The sequence below is a fragment of the Schistocerca serialis genome, chromosome 2, assembly GCF_023864345.2.
Source record: "Schistocerca serialis cubense isolate TAMUIC-IGC-003099 chromosome 2, iqSchSeri2.2, whole genome shotgun sequence".
In the NCBI taxonomy this organism is placed as follows: domain Eukaryota; kingdom Metazoa; phylum Arthropoda; class Insecta; order Orthoptera; family Acrididae; genus Schistocerca; species Schistocerca serialis.
The window spans coordinates 880,710,038-880,725,969 of record NC_064639.1 but is presented as its reverse complement, the minus strand read 5'-3'; positions in this window follow the sequence as shown (position 1 = coordinate 880,725,969).

The window sequence follows — 15,932 nt, the reverse complement described above, 5'->3', positions numbered from 1 at the left end:
GTTATATATATATTACGTTCTCGTATGTTCACACAATTTAGCTCCATTGCTCTACCTAACCATCTGTCATCTTTGCCCTTCCTAACCATTTCATATCTCACATTCATCTTTGTAACCACTTCTTTGCTAACGTATATGTTGTAGAACTTCCTTTCTTACCATTTTCTCTTTGCTTTCTCCGTAAACATCTTTCACGACTTCTTATATATCTTTCATGACTTATGAGGGCTCCTTACAGTACAACACTCAACGTAATTATCATACTAATGGCGCTGCAAACTCCAGTACCAATTTATGCAAAGAATATGCATTACAAAAACACTCAATTAATGACATAAGCATAATAGGCAAATTCAACGTGAAATTTCCTTAAACTAAAGCAATGCATGTTATCATGTTACATCATACGTACATACAAGAAGACAGTTAGTCTGCAACGTCACACATGTTAGTAGAAAAATATATACGAAAGAATCTTATACTATGCCATGGCAGAAAGAATACAGCTGAAAAGTAGGGAAAAATCATCAGTAGTGTCACTCATACTTCCTGCACCTCATTTCTCTTACTGCCTTCTTTTTCTAAATATATTGTCTGTCCATGTCACACCTCCCTAGTGGAGCATTTGTTCTTCACCTCTAAAATTTCGCAAACATCTAGACTGACGGACAATGTTGTTGTGACATCGTTTTTTACAGATGTAAAGGTTATCTGTTAGACAAAAAGAAGCAGATTAGTTTTACAGAATTCACCAGAATTTAAATATGGCGTGTATATAGCTACATACAAATCAGAAAAACTCATTCATCAATAGAAACAAGAAAATAGACACAACTACAAAGACAAGTCACAAAAAGTTCATTGAGGTACCATATACTCGTACTAAAAGAGTGTGTCATGGTACAGAGCGGCAGTCAATGCTGGGCCACGTCTTGGCAAAACATTTTTTGTGGAGAAATAGAAACAAAAAGGTACACTTCTCGAATTACTGCAGGATGGTGTAATTGCTACATGTTGTGTTGTTACGACGAAAAATTGAGACTGTGCGTTAGCAAATAGTTCAATAATTTGCACAAACTCCGGATCAAACAAACAACTGTGTTGTCTCAAAGGCACGTTACTATCATTCACAGTTTTCATACAGCCACATCTCTTCAAAAACTTACCTTCTACGCTTATAAAAAGGGAATGCATCCACACGGTATAACTGACTATAACAAGAAACAGGGTCCCTATGCACTCACTATTACTCACTTACTCTTTCTCTACATTACTCCTTATAACCATTGTATCGCAGTATGCATCATAAATCTCATGGTTATCATCAGATTTACCTAACCAAAAAAAAAAAACAAGAATCTCATTATCCTACATTAAAGATATTCACTGTCTTCGTCCCATTATACACGTCAAATAACAACTGCCTGCTCGGTTTTCGGCCACTGATTTCCATACAGACAGCAATCCAGAGCTATAATTATAAATATTACAGTTCAGAAAACACAGATTCACTAACTCACAATAGATCCAGAAAAACTTCTTATCAAAATAGGTACTACTGTTCTTTCCAGAAACACTGTTACCGTCCTAACAACCTACATATCTCATCAAAAGTGGTAGAAAATGTTATATGTCTCAGTGTTATCATCATTGTGTACAGCCAATAATATTTCTCATGTGAACAACACAGTGCTGATAACCTTTACATCCACTCAGAACTGGTTTCAAAATACTATGTGTTCTTTTTATTGGAATTTATTTTTTCTTATTCGTATTCTAGATGAAATTTCGAATTTCGTAGCAGTTTGTTCAGCGCACGCGTTGTTCCAGCAAATCGTTCGATTCGTTGCGCTGTAAATGAAGTTTGTTGCGCTACGATAGCCGCCCGATTCTTGTCAAAAGTTGCGCATTGTTTATCGTTAACTATTACTGTGCACGGTGGGGCAAGAAATATTTTCGAAATAGGTGATATGTGGTTTTACCACTTTACTTTAGTAAATAGAATTATTCTATATATGGTTTGAAATGCAAATTATGATGAAGTCCCTTGCTTTTTCGTGTCCAAATAGTTTCAATTTCGTCCTTTATTGTTTCCCCATCGCTGATTATCTGGTGGATTTAGTGATCTGACTTCAGTTATTTCTGACTGCTGCACCGGGCTTGCCAATCCAGAATTTTGCCACTGTGAATTATGATGTTGATTGATGTGATTGTGTTGGTTTTGACTGTGTTAGTTGCTATCTGCGTAATTGTTGTTGTGACATGTGTTTTACGGATTTGATCTATCTGAATTGTGCCCTTCAAACTAGGTGCAGTTACCATTGATGTTTAAGAGTACTGTCTTTGATCATATTGATCTATGGTAATTGTGATTTCGCATCTATCAGCTACTGTAATTTTTGTGATTCCGCTAATATGTTCATTGTCACTTTTACGGAAACTACTCATATCACAATATCATCATACAGTTGCGAGACTGGTGCATCATACGGACGATGTTGGTTGCCCCGTCTGTGATTGTTTCTGTAGTTGTGTGCGCTATGCGAGTTCCCGTAATTCTTGTTTTCACGCTGTACAAATGCGTCATGCGTGTTACAGTTTCTGTGTGATTGTTATTGGGTCTTTTCGTTAAAACGTTGTCACTGACAAGTTCCAATGCCTGAAGTAATATTTGAAATGCTTGTAAATTATCTTTAGACCTGCCCGCTAATATTGCGCATTTCAAATTGGTAGGTAACTTTGTTAAGCAAATGCGAATTAGGTCTGACGAACTGTATGGCCTTGGTAAGTACTGATTTTTGCGTACCGTGCCTTACAAGTATTTTGCTGGGCTAGAGAAGTCTAGCTGTTCAAAGTTATTTAACATAATAATGCAAGGTTTCATCCGATATTGTGTGACCTGCGGCCAATAGGTTGACAAATTGCTGGGAAGAAATAATTACGCTTTGACAATCTCTCACCGTTGAGCGCATTCTTACCACAAGTTCATTTTTCAAACAAGCTCAGAGAAAATCTAGTTCATTTTCAAATGGCCAATTTGGCGGTAAAGAATATAGCAACTGATTAGTCCAATCTCGGTGGGAAGTCTGATTACTGCGATTCCTGAAAACTTTGAATTTACGTACTGTCAGAAAGTGTTTGAAATCGAAGTTACAATTTCTGTGTAAACCTGATTTTTCTCTATTGCACCACATCGACGGTTCATTGTAGTATCTGAATGTGTGGTACTGTTCTCGTGGAAAATCACCTAAACGGCGTCGATTTGTATGGTCACCAATGTTTTCTGAATATGAATGGAAACGGTCAAATTCGTCTTTTGCATCGGCGCAATTAAGCTTTCTTTCAATACGCTCGACTTTTTAATTCACAGTTTTCCTTATTTACCCAAATATTTTTCTCCCGGTTGTCTTTAGAATTTATTAATGACTGGTATTCTGCAATGTCTTAAAACTGTACTGGTGTTGTGTCATTTGAATCTCTGTCTGCACTAGTTGACAGATTATACCATTTTTATTGAGAGTCCTCAATTTCTCCTCTAATTGTGATAGCTGCTCATTTTGTTCTTCAGAATTTGATATCAAAGTTTCCACGTGTTCGCTAATTTCTTTTAGCGTTGTACTAAGTTCTCCGTTCTGTTCTTTTATCTGTGTAACTAACACACTAGGAACTACAGTGTTGAGTTTAGCTAACAATTTGTCCTTATTATTACGCTAATTTGTTTTCATATTGCCGTGTTCTTTTTCGAAGTCACGTAATTTAGTTGCAAAAGTGCTAATTTTTGGTTGAAAACATTTTTAATTTCTATCCTAATGTCAATAATTTCATTTCTTCCTGTGATTTTCTGTTTTTACTCTGGGATTTTTTATTTCTTCCGAAAGTGTTTTGAAGTTTCCTTCCTGTAAATTATCGATTCTGTTACTCATTTCATCTTGTGTTTTGTCGATTTTCTTATTCAGTTTATCTTGTGTTTTGTTAAGCATCTGACGAGTTGATTCTAGAAAATATGTCGGATTCGAGAATTGTGGTTCTATTTAACTGTTTCCTGAACGTGATGTGGGTTCTGCTGGTTCAAAAGACATTGCAACAAAACCCGGTTCTGATGTGTCTGTTACCACTTCTTGTAAAATTTCGCACTTTTGTAATCTTTCGGTAGACTGAGGTAACTTATCGCCGCCTGACTTAACTTCAGAATTTACGTGTTCATTGCCTATCTTTTGTTGTGTTTCTTTATTGTTCGCTAAATTGGTTTACAATTGTCGATCAGCGCTATTCCCTGCAATCTCATGTAAATTATTGGCATTTGCTAATTACTGAAAGTGGTTTATCCCGTACTGTACCGAATCGTTATTCGCCAACATCCTCTGTTGTCTTGTGCTACAACAGATTTTCATATTGTTTATCATTGTACCAAACGTAATGAAACATCACTTCTTGGAAAAACAAAATTGCTAAAATCACCATACAAACAAACATAAGATTTTACTATTGTGCACGCAAATACTCAACAATGAATGAAATGCACACAGAACATATTCTGTTATGTAAAACGTTTACATAATAAAGTAATCGATAATCGTCGCAAGACACAAAAATTTCATAAACTGAACACAAAATTGTAAATGAGTTGCCTGTAATAGAAGTAAAACATCAGTAAAACTAGCACACAGCAATTTTTTCCTTCTGTTTTACATTCGAGATATCCAACACTGCCTGACTACGTATTACAAGAACAACCAACAAACTATCCTGGCGTAAAGTTCGCCTTACGTAATCTCCCCAATATATATGTTCCTATGCGAAAAGTAGCCCAACTTCACGTCCCACTCTAAAAAAACTCTACATATTACCAAAACTATGTACACACAAACTGTTAAACTCGTGTGCTCGCAGAACCTAATTTCAAGTTAACTGCAACTAGTCTCAATACAACCTGTCTTCATATTAAATGCGCAGTTGAAGGAAAAGAATTATCTTGTCCCAATCAAAATCTCTACTTATCTCGTGTCTTGACAACACTGCTGCAGATTTCTCGAAAGCACAACAGCAAACCGCAAGCAGGAAGCGACTAAGCTAGATTTTTATTTCTAAATAAATATTTAAACTGTTGCGTACCACAACGGCTAATGTGGTAATGGGTAATGATAAGCAGTAGGTTGGGAAAAGTAACTATTCCCATAATATAATATTCCAAGACATTGACTTTAGAATGAAGTATGTATTCGAAAAGATAGAGTAAACCTTGACGTGATCTTTAGGCATAAAGTTAGTCTGTACAGTGCTAACAGAGAATTTCTATAAAAAACAAACAGCTTGATCAGTTCATATGTCAATGTATGACTTAGGGATGTGGGGTGATCTTTCTCTCAGTTATGAGTGAGTGAAGAAAGTTAACCAGTTAATCAGTTGCCAGTAATCACCTCTATAAATTATGTGCGTAGTGCTGTAGTCTTACCACAAACATCTTCTTTTAAAAAAATAATAAAGCTATTAAAAATCTGTATTCTCTTCGCGTTCCAGTATATACATCATCTTATTAATCCTTGCTGCGTTTTACAATATATCTTCCTTCATCCATCACATACAATCACAACTCAACACAGCACTACTGAATATGTCCGTCACCTAACACATTTCAGTTATGAATATATCAAATTGCGCAGAGATAAGGACTGTGTCACAACAAGACTAAAGATCGTTTAATAGTAACGCGACTGGCTCTCTCTATCTGACGTGCACATCGATAACATACAAAAATCAATTATGATAAACCCACCTTACAACATGATGCACTGTCATCCATAAAAATTATATCGTTGTTTGGGAAAATGATGTTCACGGATGGCAGCAAATGGTGTCCAATTAGGACAATATAACGATTTACATTTAGGGATCGGTTAGTTGGAGCAGTAGACTCTTTCCATTGCACGTAAAAAAGCCCACACTACTATGGAGCCACCATCGGTTTGCGCAGTACCTATACTGGGTCCATGGCATCGTGGGGTCTGCGCACCACTGGGACCCTACCATCCCACTCACCAACTGAAATTGGGACTCCTTTGAAAAAGCCACGCTTTCCAGTCATCTATGGTCCATCCGTAGTCTAGGGGTAGCGCGTTTGGTTAGTAATGAAAACGTCATCAGTCCCACATTGGAACCCAACCACCGCGACAATTTTGAATAATTTTCTGCATTGGCTGCGGTAGACTTCGGCATCAGATGTCACCTTTATTCTGCCAAGGTCCTTGTCAAATAGGGCGGAGGAGAGAAGGCAGAGGTCCCAGGTACCCTCTTGTCTTTTTGCGGGAAACCACCAAGGCCGAAGAATTAGCAGTAATCAACGACATGAGGCTGCAGTAGGCAATGGAAGCTACTGTATTACAGACATATAACGTATATCCACAGCGCATATGGCCTGTAATAGAGAAAGTGTCGTCATAATCCCTCCATTGGCATAATATTCCAGAATAGTCACCCATTCGGATCTCTGGGAGGGGACTGCTAAAGGAAAAGGCGACCATGATAAAACGATTCAATAACCCAGGAAAGGATAACGTTCTTCGAGTCGGTACGTTGAATGTCAAAAGATTTAACGTGATAGGGAAGGAAGAAAAGCTGAAAAGAGAAATGTAGAGGCTCTGTCTAGATATAGTGGGGTCAGTAAGTGAAATAGAGAGAAGACAAGGTATTCTGGTCGGATAAGTATAGGGCAACACCAACAACAGCAGTAAATGGTGTAACGGGAGTAGGATTCGTTATGAATAGGATGGTAGGGCAGAGAGTGTGTTACTGTAAACAGTTCAGTGATGGGGTTGTTTTATTATCAGAATCGATAGAAAACCAGCACCGACAACGTAGTTCATAAATGGGCCGACGTCGCAAGCTGGAAATGAAGAGATACAGAAACTACATGAGGATATTGAAGGGATAATGCACTACGTAAAGGAGATGAAAATTTTTAATTGTCATTGCGGTCTGAAATGCGGTTTCAGGAGAAGGAGTAGAAGTAACAGTCACGGGAGAATATGGGGTTGGTAATAGGAATGAGAGAAGAGAAAGGCTAATTGAGTTATGTAATAAAAATCGGCTAGTAATAACGAATTCTCTGTTCATGAATTACGAGATGTTGAGGTATGCCTGGAAAAGGCCGGGAGATACGGGAAGATTTCAGTTAGCTTACATCATGGTCACACAGAGATTTCGAAATCACGTACTGGATTGTAAGGCGACCCAGGAACAGATGTAGACTAGGATCTAAATATAATAGTGATGAAGAGTAGGCTGAAATTAAAGAGATTAATGAGGAAGAATCAATTCGAAAAGAAGCGGGATACTGAATAACTAAGGAATAACGAGATATGCTTCAAGTAAGGTAAGGTTCTATGGGACCAAACTGCTGAGGTCATCAGTGCTGGAAGTTCTCTAAGTCTATAGATGCTGTGATAAGGAGTAGATCAATCGGTAGTGCAGTTGAAGGTAAATGGATATCTCTAGATATGGCACTTAAGGAAGCTGTAAAGAGAAACACTTGCAAAGAAGATAACTGCGAAGAAACCATGCGTAACAGAAGAAATACTTCGCTGAAAGAAGGAAGTTCAAAACTGTTCAGCGAAATTGAGGAATACAGCAATACTAGTCGAGGAGGAATGAAATAAACTGGAAGTGCAGGGAAGCTAAGACGAAATGGCTACGTACAAAATGTGAAGAAATCCAAAAAGGAATGATTGACGGAAGGACTGACTCATCATGTAGGAAAGTCAAAACCGCGTTCGGTAGCATTAATAACAACGGTGGTAACATTAAGAGTCCAATGGGAATTCCACTGCGAAATGCAGAGGCGAGAGCAGATAGGTGAGAAGAGTACACTGAAGGCTTCTATGAGGGAGAAGATTAGTCTTATGTGATAGAAGAAGAAACAGGAGTTGATTTAGAAGGTTCAGCCTTAGAATCAGAATTTAAAGGAGATTTGGAAGACTTAAGAACAAATAAAGCAGAAGGGATTGACAACATTCCATCAGAATTTTCAAATCATTGGCGAAAGTGGCAACAGAAATATTATTCACGTTGGTCTGTAGAATGTGTAAGTCTGGCGATGCAACATTTGACTCTAGGAAAAATATCATCCACACAATTCCAAAGGCTGCAAGAGCTGACAAGTGCAAGAATTATTCACAATCAGCTTAACAGCTCATGCATGCAAGTTGTTGACAAGAATAATATACAGAAGAAGAGAAAAGAAAATTGAAGGTGTTTTAGATGATGATCAATTTCGTTTTAGGAAAGGCACAGACACCAGAGCGGAAATTATCACATTGGGGTTGATAATGGAAGCAATACTAAAGAGAAATCAAGACTTTTCATCAGATTTGGCGACCTGGAGAAAGCGTTCGACAATACCAAATGGTGCAAGATTTTCGAAATTCTGAGGGAATTAGGTGGGAACTGTCGGTATAGAAGGGTAAGATACAACATGTACAAGTGCTAAGAGGAAATAGTAAAAGAGGAACACCAAGAACGAAGCGCTCATATTAAAAATGGTGTAAGACGGGGCTGTAGTCTTTCGCCTACTATACAATCTGTACATCGAAGATGCAATGACGGAAATAAAAGAAACGCTGAGGAGTGGAATTAAAATGCATGTTGAAGGAAATCAGAGATATATTCGCTAGTAATATTGATATCCTCAACGAAAGTGAAGAGAAATTACATAATCTGCTGAGTGGAAGGAAAAGTCTGAGTACAGAACCTGGATTGAGAGTAAATCGAAGAAAGACGAAAGTAACGAGAAATACCAGAAATGAGAACAGCAAGAAACTGAACATCAGGATTGGCAGTCACGAAGTAGATGAAGTTAAGGTGTAAGGTGGCAGAATAAATGGTCAGATTCACACCTTAAATGAGACCTTTACAAATGGGAATGAGAAGCTGAAGATGACACCTAACGTAAATCAACAGTTATGAGAACATATGCTTACCAATATGTAATGCAAAAAGGGATGACAGTCAATCAGTGGTAATTAACACACCATTCCTATACAATGCATGTCTTTGAGTGGAAGGTAGAACAGGGAGCGCGAGTAGAGTCGCTTTTAGTTTTGAAAAGCCAGCTCCACAGCTACGTAGCAAAACCGTAATGCAGGAGTTACACTGACAACCACTTAAAGGGGTGGCAGGAAAGAGGACGGCGACCCCAGGCCAGGTGATTCAGCTGGATTCAGCCGGATTAAGAAGATTTGACACACGCATTGAAAGCATAGTCTCGAAAAATCAGAAACAGTTTGAAGACCTTCGCAGAGAATTGAAACAGTGTATCGAGAATCTTACAGAAAGTAGAAGTGAGGTGGCAGAATCGGTAGTATCATCCGATATAGTAGTGGAGAGCAATCCAGAAAGTAATAAGTCAGTTGTGTAATCTTCCGTAGCATTAGCGGAAACACAAAAATGTCATGAGATTCCAGTCGTACATCCACAGGAGGTTGCGTCCATAGTTACTGAAGCAAAACAAAAACAAATTGGGAAGAAACAGTTAACACAGGGGAGCGAAGTAGGTGATGTTCGGTCACACCAGACAGGGGAGCAAGGAACGGTAGACGCGCGCATTCCAGCAGAGCGGCAGCCGACCCTCCGAAAGTACGAGGGTGACGCGAGAGCAGAGCAACTTGCGACGACACATGTACCAATTCCACAATTGCCGAGTCACAGCACAACAGGTTACGCACCGCAAGCTAATGTGAATATAATAGAAAGGCAAAACACGGAACCAGTAAGGGGAAATGTAAATGAATCTTTCAATCCGATACACGAGGAACGGTACGGTGTAGACAACTGCACAACACTGCGTAGATACGATGCTAAATGGGACCTAAATATGTCAGCTCAAGGCCCAAATGTGGTAGAACGAGTACAAGAAAATATGACACAAGTAAAAGAACGGGTCATGTAGTGAAAATACAAACGCCGTATGGTGGAAGACATCACTTTTTGACAGTCAGAAAATTCCAACATTACAAAGAAAGTGGGAACAGCGTACATCCACGCATGTTCATAAATCAATTTCAGATCGGTTTACCACAGCACTAGCCACTTAGCCATAAACTTGACTGCATTTGTGGGCATATGGACGGAGCAATAGCGGAAACCATGCACAATAGCGGAAACCATGCAAAGAGTAGCGGCGAACTGTCATTCATATGATCAATTTAAAACTGCATTCTTGGAGCGGTACTGGTCCACATAAACACAAAACATAATAAAGTATGAGTTGCTGCAGAAAGAGTTGTTCGAAAATTCCGGAGAAAAGAATCCAGTTAGATTTTTCGAAGATATGACAATGAAAAATCAGTGCTTCGATAATCCGTACAGTGAGGGGGAACTGATACGGATGTGCACAATGGAGTACCGTTTCGTTATTAGCAGTCATTGGTTGGTAGGGTAGGAGATAACATATAAGCATTTAGAGGAATGTTAAGAGAACTTGAATTCATCTTCAGTGAAGATGACGCAAGAAACCAACGTAGAAGCAGAGAAAGCAGTAGTATGGGGAGTAACAGTAACCAATAAGGTTTTAACAATAATTCCATAGGTGAGAATAACATAGGAAAAGTCAATGGTTTTGTAAAGAGTGGTAATCGCCCATGGGAGAACAATAATAACTATGGTTTTGGTAACGTACAGAGGGAAAATAACAACGATGGTTTCGGGGGACCGAGGAATAATTGAGGATTTGGTCCTGGAAACTATGGTGGTAACGGTGATCCGAGATACAATACCCGTGCAAACGAAGCCGGAAATTTTAGAGGTTTACAGCAGCCAAATCGAGGTTATTCAGATGGAAGTGGAATGGCCAGAACGCAGAAAGTTTGGGAAAATCGAACTTCAGCGGAAAAAAACTTGCGAAAGGAACCGATAGAGGAAATCAAGGTGAGGCCACCAAACCCAGGTAAAGGACGAAACTGACAAGATCAGCAGTAAGAAGACCAGTCACCAGCAACTCGATAGAATAATGAACTGTATAATCAAACATGTAAGTAGTCTTAGTTTTAATAAGCCAGATTTTGAAGTAGGTTTAATGGGAGATCGAATACAGACACCAGCATGCTGGGCTTCAGTTGACTGGAAACCGACCGACGATGATGAGGAACAGGTCAGAAACGGTTAATATAGACAGTAGGACAAAAATTGATGATGATGACCAAACTGTAGAAGATGTAGCGCGTTTATACGAAACGGAGAAAGTAATATTCGTTTATACGAAACGGAGAAAGTAATAGTATGCCATCACGATAAAGCACCATTGACCACACCAATAGTGATACCTAAGTTAGAAGTGAAGTCCCACCAGTAACTAAAGTAAAACATAGACATTTTGTAAATTAGCACCTAGCGATGGGAAGGTTTCAGCGTTGAAAGTAGAATTCTTTTCTATATACAAAGGTTAGACAAAAGAAAAAAGAGTACACTCGAGAATTTAGTTGTACGGTATGTCCTGAAATCAAAGAATAGGAAAGAGAGCAAATGCACACAAATAAAACTTTTAACTCGTACTTATCTCGATTAATTAAATAAAATAAATTTCGTAAGGAGGTAAATTAATAATGATGATGAGAAGACAGGAAAGTAACAACTAACGTAACTGTTCTGCAAACTAAATGTGTTCTGGGGAAGGAATTGAACGTATGAAGAAAAATAAAGATCAGCATGTGGATAGTTTAACGAAATAGTTGTAGATTCTCTCTTAAATATATAGTGTGAAGGGAGAGTAAGTTGATTTTTGTAGAAGAAAAGAAGTGAAGAAGTAGGTAGGAAGTAGACGATTAAGGGGGGAGGAGATAGACATTTTAATTTTAGTTCCATCTAGGACGGTGAACAAATAATTGAAGAGATACTTTGGGGAATATGTGAAGCATATAGGATTTGTGGAAGATACCAGAATCTGATATTGAAATAGAAAAATGAGAGAAAGAAGAATAAGAAGTCGTAAGGAGGTAACTTTTAGGAAAGAGAATTGAAATATTAAGATAAGCAAGAGACATGCTATTTAGTGGCAGGAGGTAGAACAGTAGGAGCTTAAGTTCACCCAGAAAACATTTCTATATGGAAGAGTACAAAGAGGGAAGACAGGAATGTAAAAGTTTCCGATCGAAATATTAGGAGGAAGGGATAAGTACGAGGTTGAAAACAATACAACAGAACAATAAAGACAGTTTTTGAAGGGTAATAACAAAAAAATAAAAAGTGTATTGTGAGGTTCTGTTACAACTAAGGACAAAAAGAAGAGATTGCAGAGAAAAAGACGCTGGAGTCGGAGTCAAGGTGCGAAGTTTTTAAAACAACATATTATACCTGTAGTTATGAAGAAAAAGAGGGTTGCTAACATACTAACCATCATCACCATCAATCTCACTCTTACTATCCATTGTGATGAAGATGAGGAAACCATGACCTTTATCTTAATAGTAGAACAAATTAAATGAATAAAAAGGGGGAAGCTAATTTTGATAGAATTGATGATACTTTTTGTAAAGTCATATAAAAAATTTGTTTAATGTTCGTAAAGTGGACAGTGTAAAGCTGATAGCGTAATCTAGGGATGTAAGGAAAATAAGATTGTCGCGTACAGTAGATGAAGTCAGCAGCCAAGGTGCAGCATGATTGGGGCGAGATCGACGACGAGACTGAGGAGAGCGGTTAGGAATGAGAGAAAGGAACACCGAGTGTGAGTGCCTGGTACGTCAGCTCACGAGATAACAAAAGAAGGGGCCTTGGTGGAAACGACGTTCCTAGGGGATAGCTCCTCTGTGGAAAAGTTTGAAGAGGTACAACGCAGCCTGATTGCAAGCAACTTGCTCTCTGAAGTGAGCTTTATTCCTTCCTATTCAAAGCTGCAAACGAAGGGATAAAGAATGTCCACCGAACCGGAACGGAGGTGGGCATATTACGGCGAGAACGAGCGGAGGCTTAGATTCACCACAGGAAGAAGAAGCGCGTTTCTGTAACTCATTGTGCAGAATAGCGGAAACTGTCATCAGACCATACGAAATTCAACATGTGCTTGTCAATCCCTGACAACACATGGGACGGAGCAGGTAAAGGATGGAAGGCTGTTCAACTTATCTAGATGCACAACCGATTACAATGAAGAATAGACAACAACTGTGAAGAAGACGCCATAAGAACGGAGAAAAGATAAATATGTTAAACAGGTCTTTAATCCTAACTCCCAGTCCAGAGAAGAACGAAGACAAAAGTAAGAAGACAGCAAGAAGCACCAAGAACAGAAACACAATGCAGAAGATTTGGAAGAAAGAAGAGCCTGGACCAGAAGAGATCAAGAAACCTTTTCAATGCCCTTCCCATAAATGACCGTTATTACATTTAACTATTAACAAGAATATAATTTAGATGTTCTAACAGCAGATATATTCGATGTTCTTTATGGCAGATTGCAACACTTTTAGATGGCATACCAGAAAGATAGAAGAGAACAATTCGTATGGAAATCTACCGACGAAATCACCTATGGCGAATCAGCACAAGGATTCGACGAATGTGGAAGCGGAAAAGTTTTGGCTGCCTAAAACTGATCTCGAATTCAACTGCACCACAGGCATATGCATAATGGAACAACGGCTACCCCGTATTCACGACACACTCAGACTTTCAGACCTTTCTCTCTGGCGACCGCCATTCCGTTCTCGATGGGAACATGACTAGGCACGGGCAACCGCCATGCCACACTCAACAGAAACGCGGCGAGACGCATACCAAGCGTCATACCATACTCAAAGGAGACACGGTGAGGCACAGAGCCAACTGTCATTCCACGTTCGACGTAAACATGTCAAAACACTTGAAGAAAAAGTGAACCATGGTACAGATTGAGAAAGAACTGTCTGTGACAGACTACTATCTGAAAAAAGAGTAATAAAAGGGACAACAATAGTCTAAATTCTTATTGTATTTAAAGATATGTTAATGTAAACTTTCCCTGTGTTAGTGATAAATCTTTATTAACGATGTTTGGTTGCTCATTTTGGCATGTAAATAATGTTTTCTTATATTGCAGGTTTTTTAACTTGTTTAAGTAAATAAAAACTTACTATTAACAAATTTTCAGTGTAATGTATTCATAATCGTGAATGGATTTAGCTACTGCAGGATGTCAATATGAGGTTTGTAAAACAAAAATTACGTTTAGAAATTCAGTGTTTGTGAAAGTCAATGTTGATAATTTTTGTAAAGTCATGATGCATAGAATTAAAATTTCTGGAGAACGTAAATAGTGTCATAAATAGGATTATAGTTGTAAAATCATGAGATAGATTGAGATATAGCTTATAAAGTTTAATTGTAAGAATTAAACATGCTTTAGTTATGTGTAATCAAAAAGAAAGAAGTAATAAATGAAGGTTTCCTCAACTTCAATACATATCCATCATCATTTAAAATAAATTAACTGAATAAACTAGAACAGTCTCAAAATAAAAAGGAGAATTTACAAATGATACAAATTTATAAAGATATCTACATGTTTGAATTTCAGTGTAGTCAACTATGTTTGAAAGAAAATGATGCCTTAAGGTAGTTCAATAGAATAGTACAAAAGATGAGAAAATCAAGTGCGAGGTAAATGTAGGAGACTGAATAGAACCAATGTGTACATTATACTAAATATTAAGACAGGAAGTTGGTCAGTAAACATCTCAATTGCTACAGTCAGCAGTTGAACCAATTTTGCACTGTCTTCAGTCAGTTACTAAACCATTGATTGACCCAATACATAACTGAAGACGGAAGGAGGAGGATATTAAGGTGGCAGAATAAATGGTCAGATTCACACCTTACATGAGACCTTTACAAATCGCAATGAGAAGGTGAAGATGACACCTAAAGTAAATCGACAAGTATGAGAACATTTGCCTATCGATTTGCAAAGCAAAAAGGGATGGCAGTTAATCAACAGTAATTAACACACCATTCCTATACAATGCATGTCTTTGAGTGGAAGGTTGAACAGGGAATGTGAGTCGAGTCACTTTTAGCTTTGAAAAGCCAGCTCCACAATGGCGTAGCGAAACCGCGCTGTGGGAGTTATGCCAGCAACCACTTAAAGGGGTGGCAGGAAAGAGGACAGCGACCCCAGGCTAGGTGATTCAAGCTGGAGGGCCGCCTGTAGCGAGGGCATCGGTACAAGAGCAGAGAAGAATACTGTGTTTTGAAATTCTAGCAGGATAGAAACAAAAGCAAGTGACGCGTTTTTATCCAGCGAGTGCGACACATGGAAAGGTCAATGTGCTTTAGCCATCTAGAAAGGGCACAAAACGTCCGATTGGCGGAAACTCACTAGGAAGGAGAAAACTATTGAAGCTTCGACGCAGTTTGATAGAAGGGACGTTGCGATTGGTGGAGGGTGTTTCTCCAAAATGAAAGGAATGCTCGTATTGGTCGAAAAAAGCCGTGACGTGATAAAGGAACCCAAGTGGAGGGAGGCAGTTCTGCCATGATTAGGACAAGAGAGAAATTTTGTGGGGGACTCTTCTCTGAACTGGCGTCAAGTGCAGAACAGAGCGCTAAACGCTCAATACGATGCAGAGGAGAAATTGGTGTGGACACTGCGTTGACAGCAGCTGCACTCCAGCTTAAATCAGCTGTAGCAACGTTTAGCTCTAACTGTGGAGAAACGAACAAGCCCAATTAGTTAACTGTTCTTGTGAGAACTGAGAGGGCACTATAATATGCATGCTGCTCCAACCAAGCGCTTGTATATGGCCACATAATAAGACTAGGGCTGAGTACATGTTCTCTCACATAACGAGAAACATAGGGAAAGTTTCTGCTGGAAAGTTCAGCAAAGGCCAGGTTAGTTTTGTAGGAATTTCAGTGGGAGAGAGCGGGCTTGCAGACAGTAGTACGCCACAGCTTAAGGTAAATACCGC